We start from the raw sequence: 16,046 nt of genomic DNA, 5'->3' as shown, positions 1-16,046 counted from the left end.
ATGGGAGAAGTCCTTCAAACATGTTATGTGGGCCCAAAGGTGGCTGTCCAAAAAATTCAGCCAATGGCTAGTCTGAATTTTAAGCAAATACAACATCTCTGCTGTCCAAAATCCTTTGTGTGGAAGGATTAAAGAGATGGTAGCCTTTATTGCCACTGCTACAACCCACAAATATGCACTTAGTAGCTTTGTCACCAAGCTTACCTCTCAACTGCTGAGGTACATGTGCATATGCTATACATGCAAAAACTCTGAAGTGATCAACTTTAGGTTTCCTTTCATGCCAGGCCTCATATGGCATGCCAATGGACAGCATTTGGGTGCTCCAAATCAGCCCATGAATAAGCTCATTACACCTCATAATGTGGAGGAAGCAGTGGAGCAAGAGCGGACAACAACGGAGGAGGCTAGAGTTGTGCCTCGTTGGCTACTCCGTACTTTACAAGAGACCAAACTTGCAGCTCCACTTGGTAGCAGGACACGGGCTGGTTCACGTAATGCAAGAGAACACGTAAATGTTTCTTGCATGAGTACAATTTGTGATGTAGATGAGCCAAATTCATTTGAAGAGGCTCATGAGGATGGGCATTGGATGCAAGCTATGCAAAATGAGATGGATTATATCCATAAAAACAGCACTTGGGATTTGGTAGACTTGCCTGCTCGCAAGAAGCCCATTGGCACAAAGTGGGTTTACAAGTTAAAAAGAAAGTCTGATGGTACCATTGACAGGTACAAGGCCAGGCTAGTAGCCAAAGGATATGCCCAGCAAAAAGGCATTGACTATGATGAGACTTTCGCACCCACTTCTCGTATGGCCACAATTAGATGTGTTGTTGCATTGGCTGCTCATCATGGATGGAAAGTGTATCAATTGGATATAAAATCAGCTTTTCTCAATGGAGATTTGCAAGAAGAAGTGTATGCAAATCAATCCATTGGTTTTGTGTTGCATAGTCAGGAAAACAAAGTATGCAAGCTTCGAAAAGCACTTTATGGTCTCAAACAAGCTCCTCGAGCTTGGTATGAGAAGATACATACTTATTTGACCATGCAAGGATTTTGCAATAGTCCAACGGAGAGAACCCTCTATGTGAAAGAGGATCATGGTACTTTGATTATGCTCATTCTTTATGTGGATGACATGTTGCTAACTGTGAATGATATGGATAAAATTTTAGCATTCAAAGCAGAATTGCAATCGTCATTTGAGATGACAGATTTGGGATTGTTGCATTATTATTTGGGCATACAATTTGTGCACACAGATGTTGGGATTTATGTACACCAATCAAAGTACATTCAAAAGCTGCTGCACAAATTCGGGTTTCAAGATTGTAAGCCCATCTCTACTCCGATGGAGCCAAGGCTGAAATTGAGCATGTATGATGTTGGAGAGCCTTTTGATAGGAGTGTTTACAGCCAAGCAGTGGGCTGCCTCATATATTTATGCAACACACGCCTAGATATTCAGTTTGGGGTTTTCCAATGTAGCAAATTTATACGCAGCCCAGGTACAAACCATTGGCAAGCAGTGAAGTGAATCTTCCGCTATTTTCAGGGCTCCCTAGATCTTGCATTGGTATATCCCAGAGGGACAACTTGCAGTTACATGCTTATAGTGATTCAAACTATGCTGGTGAGTATGATACACGACAGTCCACCAGTGGGAATTGTTTCTTTTTGGGACATTCATGCATATCATGGCTTAGCAAAAAGCAACCCACTGTTGCTACAGGGCAGCCTTTACAGCCACAATAGATTGTGTATGACTGAGGAGATTGATGACTGATCTTCGTGAGTGTCAACAGACACCCACCACCATACTCACTGACAGTCAGAGTGCTACGAAACCTAGTGTTTGAAGCACGTATTAAGCACATAGAGATTCATTATCACTATGTCAGAGAGAGAGGATTCATGTACGGAAGATCACATTATCTTACTGCTCTACACAGGACAATGTTGCAGATCTGTTCACAAAGGCGTTGCCTCGAGAGAAGTTTGAAGCTTTCCGCAAAGCTTTAGGCTTCCTCTCCTACAAAGAGTGATCTGCCATCTTGCTATCGACCTTGTACATGTTCACATTGCCACTAAGGGGGGGTTTATTAACATATATGCTATGAGTAGTGCCACATGTGAACATGGGCTAACCAAGAGCACTTTTCTCCCTTTGGGTTTTCCCCCTTGGATATTAGATGTGAAAGGACACCACACTATTTTGTTGTATTGTGATATTGTGGAGTCAACTCCCTTGCTCCACACATCTTGTATCTATCTGCTTTGAGTAGCAATCACCGTCTCTCTCACTCTCTTGAGGCCAGTTTCAACCTTGATATGGCCTTGTATATTAGCCTTTAAGTGGGAGGTTGAAAGCAATGCTACAAATGGAAAAATGATCAAAAAGAAAAGGGAAAAGGCAAAGACAAAGACAAGGATGAAGCCAAAGATGTAAAGCCGAAGGGCAAAAGTGGAGTCAAGATTGAAGCAATCAATGTGTCACATGCAGGTGGCAATGAGAATGAGGTCCTATTTACGTCTTCACTTGATGCCCATTCACTTCTTACAGGTGGTCATGGTATGCACTCATGGATCATTGATTCAGGTGCCTCCTTTCATGTCACAGGTTGCAGAGACTTGTTTGTCAGGTATACTGCTGGCAATGAAGGAGTGGTTTATTTGGGTGATAACCATGCATGCAAGATTCTTGGCAGAGGTGTACTTAGTACTATAACTTATGGGCTTGTACACACTATAAGGGTGGGCATAATGCCTTTACCCCAACAACCTCCCACTTAAAGGCAAAGTGCCCTTAAGTAAAGGAAAAGAAAAAATCAGCATGTACATGATAATATACAAGGCCATATCAAGGCTGAGACTGCCACAAGCTGAAGCATACGGAATTTTGGCCATATCAGCCCTGCCACTATCTGATTGTGGGCTGTCCATAGCACTGAGTTTCACATATGGAGGCAAAGGAGTACTAGTCTTCTTCCCCCCGTCCATATTGAACCTCTGCAAGACTTTGCCAATGTATTCCTTCTGAGACAAATACAACACATGCTGATTTCTGTCCCGAAATATCCGCATACCCAAAATGTGATTTGCATCACCCAAATCCTTCATATCAAAGGTTTGATGCAGCCTCTGCTTCAAGGCATCCATCTCCTTACGAGATTTCCCGGCAATCAACATATCATCAACATACAAGATGAGGATCAATAGACTGCCATCCAAAGCTTTCTTGGTGTATAAGCAATGATCTATGTCACTTCTCCTGAATTTCTGGGATTTCATGAATGTATCAAATTTATGATACCATTCCCTTGGTGCCTGTTTGAGCCCATAAAGACTCTTTTTCAGCTTGCATACAAGCTTCTCCTTTCCACTTACTGCATAACCCTCTGGCTGCTGCATATATATCTCCTCATGGAGATCACCGTGAAGAAAAGCAGTCTTCACATCCATCTGAATCAAGTCCAGATCATCATGAGCAACCAAAGCTAACACAGCTCTAAGTGTGGTCATTTTGACCACTGGAGAGAAGATCTCCTCAAAGTCCACACCATATTCCTGCTTGAAGCCCTTAGCCACTAACCTGGCTTTGTATCTTGGCTTTGCATCTGGTGCAACTTTGAGCCTGTAAACCCACTTGCATGGCAAAACCTTCTTGCCTGCAGGCAAATGCACCAACTTCCATGTTCCATTTTTGTGCAGAGAATCCATCTCTGACTTCATGGCACGCTCCCAAAGAGCCTTGTTTGCCCTCTGTAAAGCCTCCTTATAACATGAGGGCTCCCCACAGTCAGTAAGCATCAAGTAGTCAACCCCTGGAACACACCTGTCAGGGGCTCTGGAGGGTCTAGTGGACCTCCGTACCCAATGACCATCATTTGCAAGTTGCTGTCCAGCCTGCATATCACCCATTGGTGGCTCCTGTTCCATGCCATAAGGCTGAAATATCATGCCCGGTATCTCCTCTAACTGTGGTATATCCATAGGGATATCTTCTGCAATCTCTGGCTGTCCATTTGGACCATTTTCAGCATCATTTAAGGGCTGGTTTTGCTGCTATAATGGCTGATTTACAGCCCTTTGTTGTTGTCCATGATGTCCATCATCATCAAAGATGACTCTGCCAGGCTCCTGTTGCCTTGCAGGCTCCTTATACATGCATGTTTCATCAAAAATGACATCATTGCTGCGTATAATCTTTTTATTCACGGGATCCCAAAGTCTATACCCCATTCCACCTCTGTCACCATATCCTAGGAATATGCATTTGTGAGACTTAGGATCAAGTTTGGTGCGCATTTCCCTGCGTATGTGCACGTACGCAACACAACCAAACACTCTCAAGTGCTTGTATGACGGAGGCTTCCCTGTCCATACTTCCTCTGGCACTTTCCCACCAAGCCTCGTGTTAGGTGACCTGTTTATAAGGTGAACGGCTGTCATAACAGCTTCAGCCCAAAAACCATGAGGTAACGCAGCATGTGACAACATAGAACGGACCTTCTCCTGAATGGTCCTGTTCATCCTCTCTGCTGTCCCGTTTTGTGGAGGATCATAAGGAGTAGAGAGCTCCCTCTTGATGCCTTTAGCATCACAAAAGTCCTGAAACTGTTTGGACATATACTCTCCACCATTGTCGGAACGCAAAGCCTTCAGTGTTTTGCCTGTTTGATTCTCAACATGAGCAACAAACTTCTGAAACACTGAGAATGTATCACTCTTCAAACGAAGAGGATAGACCCACACCTTGCGTGTGGCATCATCAATAAAAGACACAAAGTATTTTGCCCCTCCCAAAAAAAGCTGAGGCATCTCACATACATCAGTATGCACAAGCTCTAACTGAGCATCTTTCTGTCCAAGAGCTTTCTTGTGGGGGCACTGTAGTTGCCTACCATATATACAATGCTCACAAAACTGAAAACTTGAAAACTTTAGAGAAGGCAAGTAACCCAAACGAGACAATTGCTCCATTCCTTTGACACTCATGTGTCCCAACCGGCTATGCCACATAGAGATTTCCGGCAGCTCGGTTGCATTTACATTAGCATGGTGACAAACACCTGCATGCATGAAGTAAAGAGTGTCCACCTTAGAGCCTCTGGCAACAACCAGTGAACCCTTACTAACTTTCCACTTTCCACGACCAAATGTGGTAACATAATCAGCATCATCAAGCTGTCCAGTAGAAAGCAGATTCTTCTTGATCTCAGGCACATGCCTGACATCATGGAGCATAAGCTGTGAGCCATCTGAAAACACAAGCCTCACATCACCTCTGCCAAGAATCTTGCATGCATGGTTATCACCCAAATAAACCACTCCTTCATTGCCAGCAGTATATCTGACAAACAAGTCTCTGCAACCTGTGACATGAAAGGAGGCACCTGAATCAATGATCCATGAGTGCATACCATGACCACCTGTAAGAAGTGAATGGGCATCAAGTGAAGACGTAAATAGGACCTCATCCTCACTGCCACCTGCATGTGACACATTGATTTCTTCAATCTTGACTCCACTTTTGCCCTTTGGCTTTACATCTTTGGCTTCATCTTTGTCTTTGCCTTTGCCTTTTCCCTTTTCTTTTTGATCATTTTTCCATTTGTAGCATTGCTTTTTAATGTGTCCCTTCTTGCCACAATAATGGCATTCCAAATCCTTTTTGGAGCGAGACTTGCTCCTTCCCCGTTCTTGGCTTTTTCCCCTTTGCTGGGATCTCCCACGTGCATTCATTGCATTGGACTTTCCAACAGAATTATTCTTTCTGTTCATCTCTTCTTGAAGAAAAGCACCCTCAACATCTGCATATGACAGCATAGCATGCGAATTGCTAGTGGCTGTCCTGAATGTGTCCCAACTCTCTGGCAAAGTGCATAACAGAAAAGTGGCTTTGAACTCATCGTCCATTGCCAACTTTTGATTTATAACTTGGCTGATAATACCATTAAACTCATTTAAATGGGCTGTCATAGACGCCCCTTCCTTCATCTGAAGACCTATGAGTTTCTTCAACCAATACACTTTGCTTGAGGCACTTTGCTAGGCATACAAGTCCTGCAATCTCTGCCACATTCCCCAAGCTGTCTTCTCTTCACGAATGCTGAAAAGTAAAGAGTCTGACACAGACAACATGATAGTAGATCTTGCCAGCTCATCCATATCTTCCCACTCTTCAGCAGTAAGAGAAGCGGGCATTACACCCCTTTCTTTGATGGGCTTATGCTGCTTCTTCTGGAGCAACACATTGTAGCACTGGGTTTGCCAAATATCATAGTTATGTGAGCCTTCAAGCTTCTTGATGTGAAGCAATGAAGAGCTCTCACCTGTGGTTGCCATAGCAATATGCAACCTGTCAATGCCTGACTCCCTGCAAAATGTGCAAACACTACACCAAAAGCACACAAAGTGCTCACAGTTGTTCTCCCAAGCTTTATCTCCCACTGCGGAAGCAAGAATGCAACTTTTCTCCCACTGTATGTGATGAAAACACCAAAATCTGGTTGCTGCAGATTTAGGACAGCACCTTAAATGTGCTCTGTTACCCTTCCAAAGTACTGTACAACAGTACCAAGTACTCACCTGTGATGTACCAAACTTGTACCGGCAAGTACAGCAGCTGAAATTGAACCTTTTGCTCACTCAAATCAGTGTACAGCCATGCCAAAACTTGCACAAAGCTGTGCCAAATCTGTACCAACAGGTACAGTAGCAATAAATGCTCTCCTGGCTGTCCAAATGAGTGAAAATCAGACTTTTACAGTCCCGAACACTGCATACAACAGTCCCGAACAAAAAATTGGCAAAAGCCCCTTGACTGCAAGCTGATTTCTGAGGATTCAAGGCATAAAAGTCTTGCCTGCTGCTTTGCCAAGCTCAACAAGCATACGAGCTTGAAAAGCCCCTTGATTTAAGATCAATTTCTGATCATACATGGTACATTGACGCACATGAAGGCATCCAAAGTCTTCACGGTGCTTCCCCCTGGCCACATATACATTCAATACATGAAAGCCCCTTGATTTACAGGCACATTGAGTGCTTGTAAGGCATCAACACATTATCCACAGCATCAAATGCGATTGCCTGCATGCAAATCAATCCAATCGGCACAAAAGCCCCTTGATTTGCACTGCAAATTTTGCAAATCAATACAATCGGCACAAAAGCCCCTTGATTTGCACTGCAATTTGCTGCAATTTTGCCCAAATGTGCGATTTCTCACATCATACAACATGTATGAGTGCTTAATTGCACAATTACATCAAAAGCCCCAAATTTCGACATCCAATTTCCTGCAAATTGATCCTGATTGTGACCAATGTCACCCAATTTTGCCAATTTTGCTCAAAAATTGAGCAATTGGGCACCTGTACCTGCTCAATTGATGATTGTACTTGCTCAATTGCAAATCCCAAAAAAAATTTGAGAAAAATACCTTGAAATTTCTGATTTTTCTTTTTGTTGCAGGAAAAGGGGTTGATGATTTTTGCTGTTGCAGAAAATCTGATGCTGTTGCAGAAGGGGGGTGATGAAGCTGCTGATGTACACAGGATCAAGACAGCAACCTATGCTCTCAGCTCCGCACTGTGGTATGCTTGCTGCTGATCGCCCAAATGCACTTCAAGCGTCCCCAACTCCTATGCTTAATCGATTGTTGGAGACGAAGGGAGTACGAGACTGCAACAAAGAGTGTGCAGTGCTCAACTGCACGATGGAGATGGGCCGGAGCGGTCACCAGAGCACCTCCGGTATGCGACTGGTTCTGGTACGCAGCCTATCCTGGTTCTCGTCCGCAGCCTGTCTAGCCTATGCGCTCGCTGCTAAACGCCACTCGCCTAATAGCAAGCCGTCGACCAAAGCTCGCCTTCGCTCACGCCCAGCAGTCAGCCTACGCCCAACGCTCGCCTTCGCTCACGCCCAGCAATCAGCCTACGTGTCCGCCTGTTTCGCCTAGCGCCTAGTAGCCAGCGCTTGTTGTATTGACGCCCGATTGTTTTACGCCGTCAAACGCCCAGCGTAACACGCTTTTGGACCAACGCCTCAACGCCACGTGCTCGTTGCTGTGTTTGCCTGGGCTCGTGTGTTCGCCTTCAATCGCCTGTGTGTTCGCTCCACGCTCGACGCCTGGCTGCTGTAGGCGCCTGGCTGGCAGCTGTAGGCGCCTGGCTGCGCCGGATAGCTATGCAGCGTGGCTGCTGCCTGTTGGGCAGCGTAGACTACCTGCTGCGCTGCCTGCTGGTCGCTTCTGGCCTCTTCACACACAGGCTGCGCCCAACCCTAGACCACGTGCTCGCCCAGCCCTAGATCACGTGCTCGCACAAAGGCTCTTCACGACTGCTGCTGGCTACCTTCCTAAGCCGATTGCTACTGCACAGAGATTCGAAGGGCACCGGCTCTGATACCAGTTGAATGGGAGAGAGAATCAGGTTAGAGATTCATGTGGGAGACATACACAGAGAAGCAAGGGAGAGAGAGAGAGAGAGTTGTGGGGATAAGTCAACTCATAATGAATGAGTGTGTGACTCCCCTATCACACATGTATATTGCACTAGTACACATAGTGCACTTAGTACATTAAAAGTACTAAGTGTACTATGTACTACAACTTATGGGCTTGTACACACTATAAGGGTGGGCATAATGCCTTTACCCCAACACAGTGTACCATCTTTGTGTGTGTGAGTGTGTGTCTTTGTTTCTCTGAAGCCCTAATCCCCAACAAGATATGTACACCGTATTGGGTCCCACATTACCCACCGCAGGACCCCCTCCTATTGCTAGGAGTATTTGCTTTATTAACTTTGAAGAGAATGACTTTGGATTGTAGATTTGTAGATAAACCAAACGCAAGATCTCTGAAAGACCAAGAGTCGGGCGGCAGGCTGAACTGTACACGGCTGTAGAAGCACCAATGATGACCGATCTCAAGCCTATGCACTCTTCCAATGGAATGTAGGAAGGCTGCAAATATGAGGCTGAGATATGGGCTGTTTGGGACTGTTTCTAGGCTGTGTATGAATGCTGAAAATGAATGAATGCGTGCATTTTACCTTCACCGGAAGGGCTGTAGCAAAATAAAAATTGGTGGTATGCTGAAAACGCTGAATGCTGCGTTTTGTTGATGCTATGCTGAATGGTCAATCGTTTATGCTCCTTGTGCTGAAGGATCAAACGCTTGAAGGCTTTGATGCTGAATTATGAGATGCTTGAATGAATGCAAGGCTGATCTATTTATATGCACTACATGAGCAAGTCGGCTGGCTGAAACTGGCCGACTACCTCATGTCTTGCCAATAAATGTATAATGGTGATAATAATGGGAAAAATTTGCTAAATAAATACTTTAAATATGGGAAAAATACCAGATAATATTCTGGGGCTTCTACAATGTTCTAGGTGGCCTAAATGCATATGGGATGAATGCTATGCAAAAATGCAAACATGTCCTGATCTTCTATGACATCTATATGCATGAATGATTCTCTCCAAGTGGGTTAAGGGACTTCGACTGACTGACTGACTCTCTAAGGCTGAGGAATGACCTACGTAGCTCGTACCTGACATATCCTGGACTAAGGATTACAATGGGGTCACGGCGTACGACAAATATCAAATCCTAAAGGGTTCTACTACTGTACAATGTTGCACTGATGATGAGCCATCTTGTCACCATGCACTACAGTGCAGAGTGCACGTGATAGTAGTGGATGCACTCTTCCAGACAGTCACATACCTCCATCGCATAAGTCACATGGATCCCCACACATCAGTCACATGGATCCCCACAGGTACTCGAGGCTTGCCCTGGACTCCTCAAGATAGCTAGCACTTGAGGGCCACTCTGGAGTATAGTATGCACTAGTTTCCACTTGGTTCTCAGTATATGGGCTCCACAAGGACCACCTACCCCCCCTTAGTACAGTAATCCAGCCTTCCTCGTGCAGGACTAATCTAGCCTGCTCCTCAAATGTAACAGGATTGCATCCTCTTCTCATAGAGAGATTCAGAGAAGTCTCAAAACTCTGACAAGACTCGGGAAAGAAATTGAGAATAGTTGTGACCGATTTTCTACCCTCATTAACATTCAACACATGTTCCTTAAAGTGAGTTACCCTGATAAGCTGATCCAATATGGAATCTCCCTTGTTCATGGTTAGATTGTCCAGCTTCCGCATCAAGTACTTCATTACGAGACTTGAACGAGATCTCGAGGACCACCCTTGCAAAGTTGCAAGATCAAATGTGAGAAGTAATGGATCACTTGACAAAAAGAGCGATCATGGCCATTGCTTGGGCATCACAAGCATCCCACCATCTTTGATCTTTAGTGAGTGGAGCGGGCTTTGCTAGAGTTCCTACCACCACTTAAGCTGTAGTTTGGGTCCCTTTTCTTGTTGTGGTTGATGTTGCCGAAGAGGTTGTGGTTGCTAACGTCACAGGACAAGGCTCTTGCCCCATAACAATTGTAGGAAACAAGGTATCCTAGGCTAGGGCACAGGATCTATGGAGGCTTGAAGTTCTTCATGATGAAGGCCTGTGGGAGAGAGATGGAAGCTCAAGGAGATGGCAATGATTGCACAAGATAAAGAATAGAGAGAAAGTAAGAAAGAGAGATATTCAAGCAAAGAGAGCAAGTTTGCATTTCCTCACAGGTGTTGGATGCGCATGAGTGGGTTTAGAGGCATAAGAGAGAGGTGGTCCCGCACACTCTCCGGACTTACCTCCTAACCCCCTTCACTTCTCAAGAATTGGCAGAGGCGATGATAGCATTACCTAGGGACAAATGCCCAAGAGAGAACGAGCTTCCACACACCTTATTTCTTTTTTTTTTTCCGAGAAAAGATCCTTTCATTAGTTATAAAAAAACGCCCACTGGGCTACAAAACCCCCTCTCTTGCTCATAAGAAGGCAGAGCAGAGATCCAATCAAGGCAGCTAGGGAGACTCTCCCTAGGTGCAAAAAGTTACAAATAAAAGTACAAATAACTGAGAGGCTATATCATACAATAGGAGGGGGGAAAATCCACACAGGTGGCCTGTAGTGCCAACACGGGGGTACTCGCGTGTAGAGTATAGAAAGGGCCGCTGCGCCAAGTGGTGTGGAAGGCCTGGCGCCGCAAGATCACTCGATCCGAGTCGCCCCGGATGCGGTCATACTGTCCTCGCAGGGTGTAAATCAACTCCTGCCAGATAGCCCGAACAGTCTCTGCTGGTGGCTCCAGTCTCCCCTCAAAGGCCCTGAAACAACGGGCTCTCCAGGTGAACCAGATTGGTCAAATCCAAGAGGTTTGAGCGAGATTCTCACAGGTAGGGATGTCATTTTCTATAAAGAGACTCATCAAAGCCCGGAGAGGGGCTTACCATACAGAGTCGGGTATGAGTGGAAGTCAGCTTTCCGAGGCGAGGCCCGCACATCAAGAGGAGTACGTGGCTCCAGAGGGATAGCTGTCCTTTTTAGATCCCATCTCCAACAGATTCTCAACATCGTCCAGAGTGACGAGGATGCACGGTATCTTTGGGTGCGGGTACAACTTAGCAGTGATAGAGTAATCCACATTGATGTGTGTTATTTTCCTTCACGCCACTCCCCTTACGCCACACAGCATGGTCAATCACCGTGCTTACCATTATATGGGGATATTATGGAGTTCTCCCAGCTGGGGGAAGTCCTCCTGCTCGAGGACTTCAACGCCAGGACGGAAGTCAGCTAGTCCCACTACTCGATCTAGAAGACCCTATCGGACTAGAAGAGCTGGACATCCGGGGCTACAGAGATCATCACGGGATCGTGAGGAGGTCACGGTGTATGGGAGATATTTCTTAAAGTTGGGATGTGTACATGGTCTCATAATCTATAACGGGATGTCCCGATGGCCTCCGACGCCCTCACCTCTTTCCCTCACTCAAGAGGTACTGACACCTTATGGGATCTCCGGCTTAGGCACACCTTCTCCCAGACTTCTCTATCCCACCACCCCCCTTTGAAGCTGACCATGCCTACGTCTCTTTCACTCTTACATGCACACCACCTGTCCCTCCGCCACCACCCCCCATCTCACATTACACCCAAGTCCATTTTGATCACGAGCTTGACCTTGTTTACTCCAACCACAACTACCACCAACTCCGGGATGTGGAACCTATTGTCCCCCTACCTACTCTCACATCACAGCTCACCACCATACACACATCCACCACCACTTCTTTCATCTGCATGCGGCAGTCTACTGCCAAGCCACCATGCAATTGCATACCCCAAAGTTGTTGGTATGATGAAAAAATGCTGAGCCACGTGCTCCCGTCTTAAGCATGAGGTACAGATTGGGCAAATCACAAAGCGCCAAGCACAACGGATTTCTCAACAGCTCATCCAACGCAAGAAACGGGAATTCTATGCTCGGAAAGAGGATGAGTTATACCGACTTTTCTTACGGCTTAACTGCAAAGAGGCCTGGAGAAAACTCCGAGAACATTGCCCCCCCACACCTATCACCTGCCCAGACACATGGCACTCTTATCCCCCATCAGCCACCCCTACCCCCACCACCAGATCCCCACCCCACCACCTCCACCTTCTTCACAAAGAGCATGGCCCTCAAGGCCATTCATAGACTACGTAATGGGCGAGCCTAGGATCACTACCGAGTATATCCCGCATGCTGATGATACACTAGAGCCCCTACTAGCCCACATGTTCAATAGATCTTCCACCCTCTTGGTCCACCAACACGATCACCCCCATAGTCAAAGCCAAAGGTCCACTTGATCCTAATAACTACAAGACAATCATGATTTGCCACACATTGGCCAAACTCTATGGATCGGTGCTAGAGGTGCAGCTCACTTCATTTGCAGAGCGACAGGGATGCAAAAGCTTCAAGACAGGCAGGCTTTCAGAGGAGCTACTCTACCCTTGACCACATCTTCACCCTCCGTGCCATCATTGATGAGGGTAGAGCATGACATCCCAGGATTTGCTGCTGCTTTGTGGATTTCTACAAAACTTTTGATACTGTACCCCGAGCCCATCTCCTACTCCATCTATACACGAGATACGAGTCCCATCTAACATGGTTTGGAGCATCATCGCCCTCTATGAGTCTGTCACCATACAAGTGAGAACCCCAAGAGATGCATTCATAGTCACAAGGGACGCAGGGGACGGACCCTTGGAATGGGGGGACGTCGTCCCGGGAACACTTTGGGACAGGGATGGACGGGGACAGATGGAAGTCCCGAGCTGGGCGTCCCTCACAAGGGACGGCGTTCCGGGGACAGATCTAGGAGGGGACGGTTGTGGGGGACGGCTGCATGGGAACGCCACAAGTTACTATTTGGGCAATGGTCACATTTTTGACCTTTTTTCTGGCCATTTGGGAGGGGCTTTTCGTGGGCCTTTAGCCTTGGCCCAAAGGCCTTGAGCCTTTGAGGCTTTCGGCCTTGGCCTCTCTTTTGCCTCCCACCCTATAAGAAGACACACACACACACACACACTCCCTGTCACACTTCAAGCTTAAGCTTCACACACACTCTCTCTATCCCTCAAGCGGCAAGCCTCAAGGGCCAAGGTCTCAAGTTTCAAGCTCTCACACAAGCAAGCTGTAGCCTCTCAAGACACACTCTCTCCCTCAAGCGGCAAGCCTCAAGGGCCAAGGTCTCAAGTTTCAAGCTCTCACACAAGCAAGCTGTAGCCTCTCAAGACACACACTCTCTCCCTCACACACACACTCTCTCAAGCTTCACACACACACACCCACCCTCACACTCAAATTCTCCCTCAACTTTCAAGGCTGAAGCCTCACTCACTCTCTCTCTCTCTCTCAAGCTATCAAGTGACAAGGAGGCATCCATCATCCATGGCATCCTCCTCGTGGTGGTGGCACTTCAAGTTCCAACTTCCCGTAGAAGGACAACGGGATGGACATGGTGGGATGAGGTCAATCACACCCCATCCCCTCATGGAGGTGGTGCACGGCCATGGGCATGCAGGCTTTGCCCGTGTAGGCGAGTGGGTGGTGCTGACAAAGTAATTTTTAAGTGTCGTTCCTACCCGTGTCCCCGTTCCCTACATATGGCCGTCCCCCGTCCCCCATCCCTTGTGACTATGGGTGCATTGCAGAAGATTTCCAGCACTATTGGGGTGAAACAGGGCTGCCCTCTACCACCCACTCTTTTTGGCCTCTACATTGATGAAATCTTTAGCTTCATTGACGGATTAGGCAAGGCTGGTCCCACCCTAGCACACATATTGATCCCCATGCTACTTTATGCAGATGACATAGTTCTCCTCTCAGACTCAGCCAAGGGGCTTTAGAGACAATTGGATGCCTTACACGACTTCTGCACTCAGCGAGACCTCTCTGTTAACCTTGGTAAAACCAAGGTAATGGTCTTCCATACTTACCGCCCCTTCACATCCAGATTGAGCTTCACATACAGAGGGGATCCTATGGAGATTATCTCATCCTATGTCTAGCTTGGTGTCACTTTCAGTGGCCCACGCTTCACATGCTTCCCACAGCACATGCCAAAGTGACACAGGGATATGCAGCCTTGAGCTTACTTGAGCAGTAGTGCTCCTAGGCACATTTCCAAGAGCCCAGGACGAAGGGTTTGCTTTTTGACACCCTCGTCACACCAGCCTTGATATATGGAGCAACGAGAAATTCCATTGCCTCTTTCGAGAGGGGTTCGGTCCACTCGCACGGATAATACAAAGATACATCAGCGTGTACTTGTCATGTGCATCTATTGATCCCGATGCTCATGCCTCCTCTTACAGGAATAGCATATACTTTCTGGGGAGCATAGGTCAGAGCTGGATGATATAACCGTGCTAATAGTTGAGGACTTCTGAAAGTGTACACGGATCCAATAGAAGTGGTTGCTACTGTTGATAGCATAGGCATGCTCCTCACTAAATGATGTGCCATTAGTGTGTTCCCCTTGGGAAATAGGGGGAAATAGGGGGAACTACAGTATTAATGTAGTTGTAAGGCGCATATCCAGGATACCCATCACCATAGGATCCACTGTCACATATCATGTAATCATGAGCAGGTGGAGGTGCAATTGGAGGTGCATTATCCATTGGGTTAGTGTAGAAAGTAAATTCAAGAAACCCACTTGAGGCTTCTATTTCTGAGGTTCATTTAGAGATTCTTCATCATCCCCTATCTTCACATTTACATTTACAGATGCTTATCCTCATCAGCAAATGTATGGGCAAGATAAGAGAGAGAATATGGTCGGATTTGAGCAACTCTTTGTCTTTTTTCAGCCCTAGACACTGAGATATGAACATCCTCATGCAAAACACAAATAAAGAGAGAGAGAGAGAGAGAGAGAGAGAGAGAGAGAGAGAGAGAGAAATGAAATGAAATGAAATTTTATTATTGTCTTCGAAGGACCATAACGGGTCCATGAGAGAGAGATGGCAGTGTATTCAGTATATTATTTAGTACACAAAGATAGTACAAAACCTGTGGCCTTTGGCCTTCCAAAGGAGGAAGCATAGAACCTATCTAAGACCTCCCCCACCTTGGGGGGGGGGGGGGGGGTGTCTTGCCTTTTGTAGGCACATGGAAGCATTTCTCAACTGGCCGACTGCTGGTCTGCCAGTTCCATGGGACAAATAAATACATAAAATGCTATAAATTGCTGCCGACACCTCATAAGCTTGGCCAATAAGTTTTGTCCCAAAGAACAGCTTCCGGTGCCTGTCAAGGCTCGGTTACTGCTCTAAACCTTTGTTTATCTTCTGCCCAATGAGGGATTAGCCTAGGAAGACCATCCATGTCCATGTGTGCACATGGCATCCCCTCCTAAACTTGATGACGGGATTCCAACCTTTGACCTTGGATGACTGCAATGATTCCCTTGTCTCTCCATGGACTCGCAAAGTAGTCATCCTTCCTTCCTGGCAACCTTTTCACTAAAAACCTTGCCAATCTCTGATTCCACTCGAAATCTGATGTTGAGATCTTTGCATCTTTGCATCTGTTCCACTTTGTCCCCTTGTCTTCTTGC

At 46.3% G+C, this 16,046-nt stretch overlaps 1 protein-coding gene across 6 annotated transcripts in view; it reads right to left on the bottom strand.

The window, feature by feature from the left end:
* The window catches only part of LOC147627212 (F-box family protein), a 43,703-nt gene that overhangs the window by 10,243 nt on the left and 17,414 nt on the right, over positions 1-16,046 (bottom strand). The window lies entirely within an intron of this gene.

This window comes from Cibotium barometz, chromosome 21, assembly GCF_041138505.1.
Source record: "Cibotium barometz isolate CiBa-2024 chromosome 21, ASM4113850v1, whole genome shotgun sequence".
Classification (NCBI taxonomy): Eukaryota; Viridiplantae; Streptophyta; class Polypodiopsida; order Cyatheales; family Cibotiaceae; genus Cibotium; species Cibotium barometz.
The sequence above is the reverse complement of the archived record's forward strand: the minus strand, read 5'-3'. Positions and strand labels throughout refer to the sequence as shown.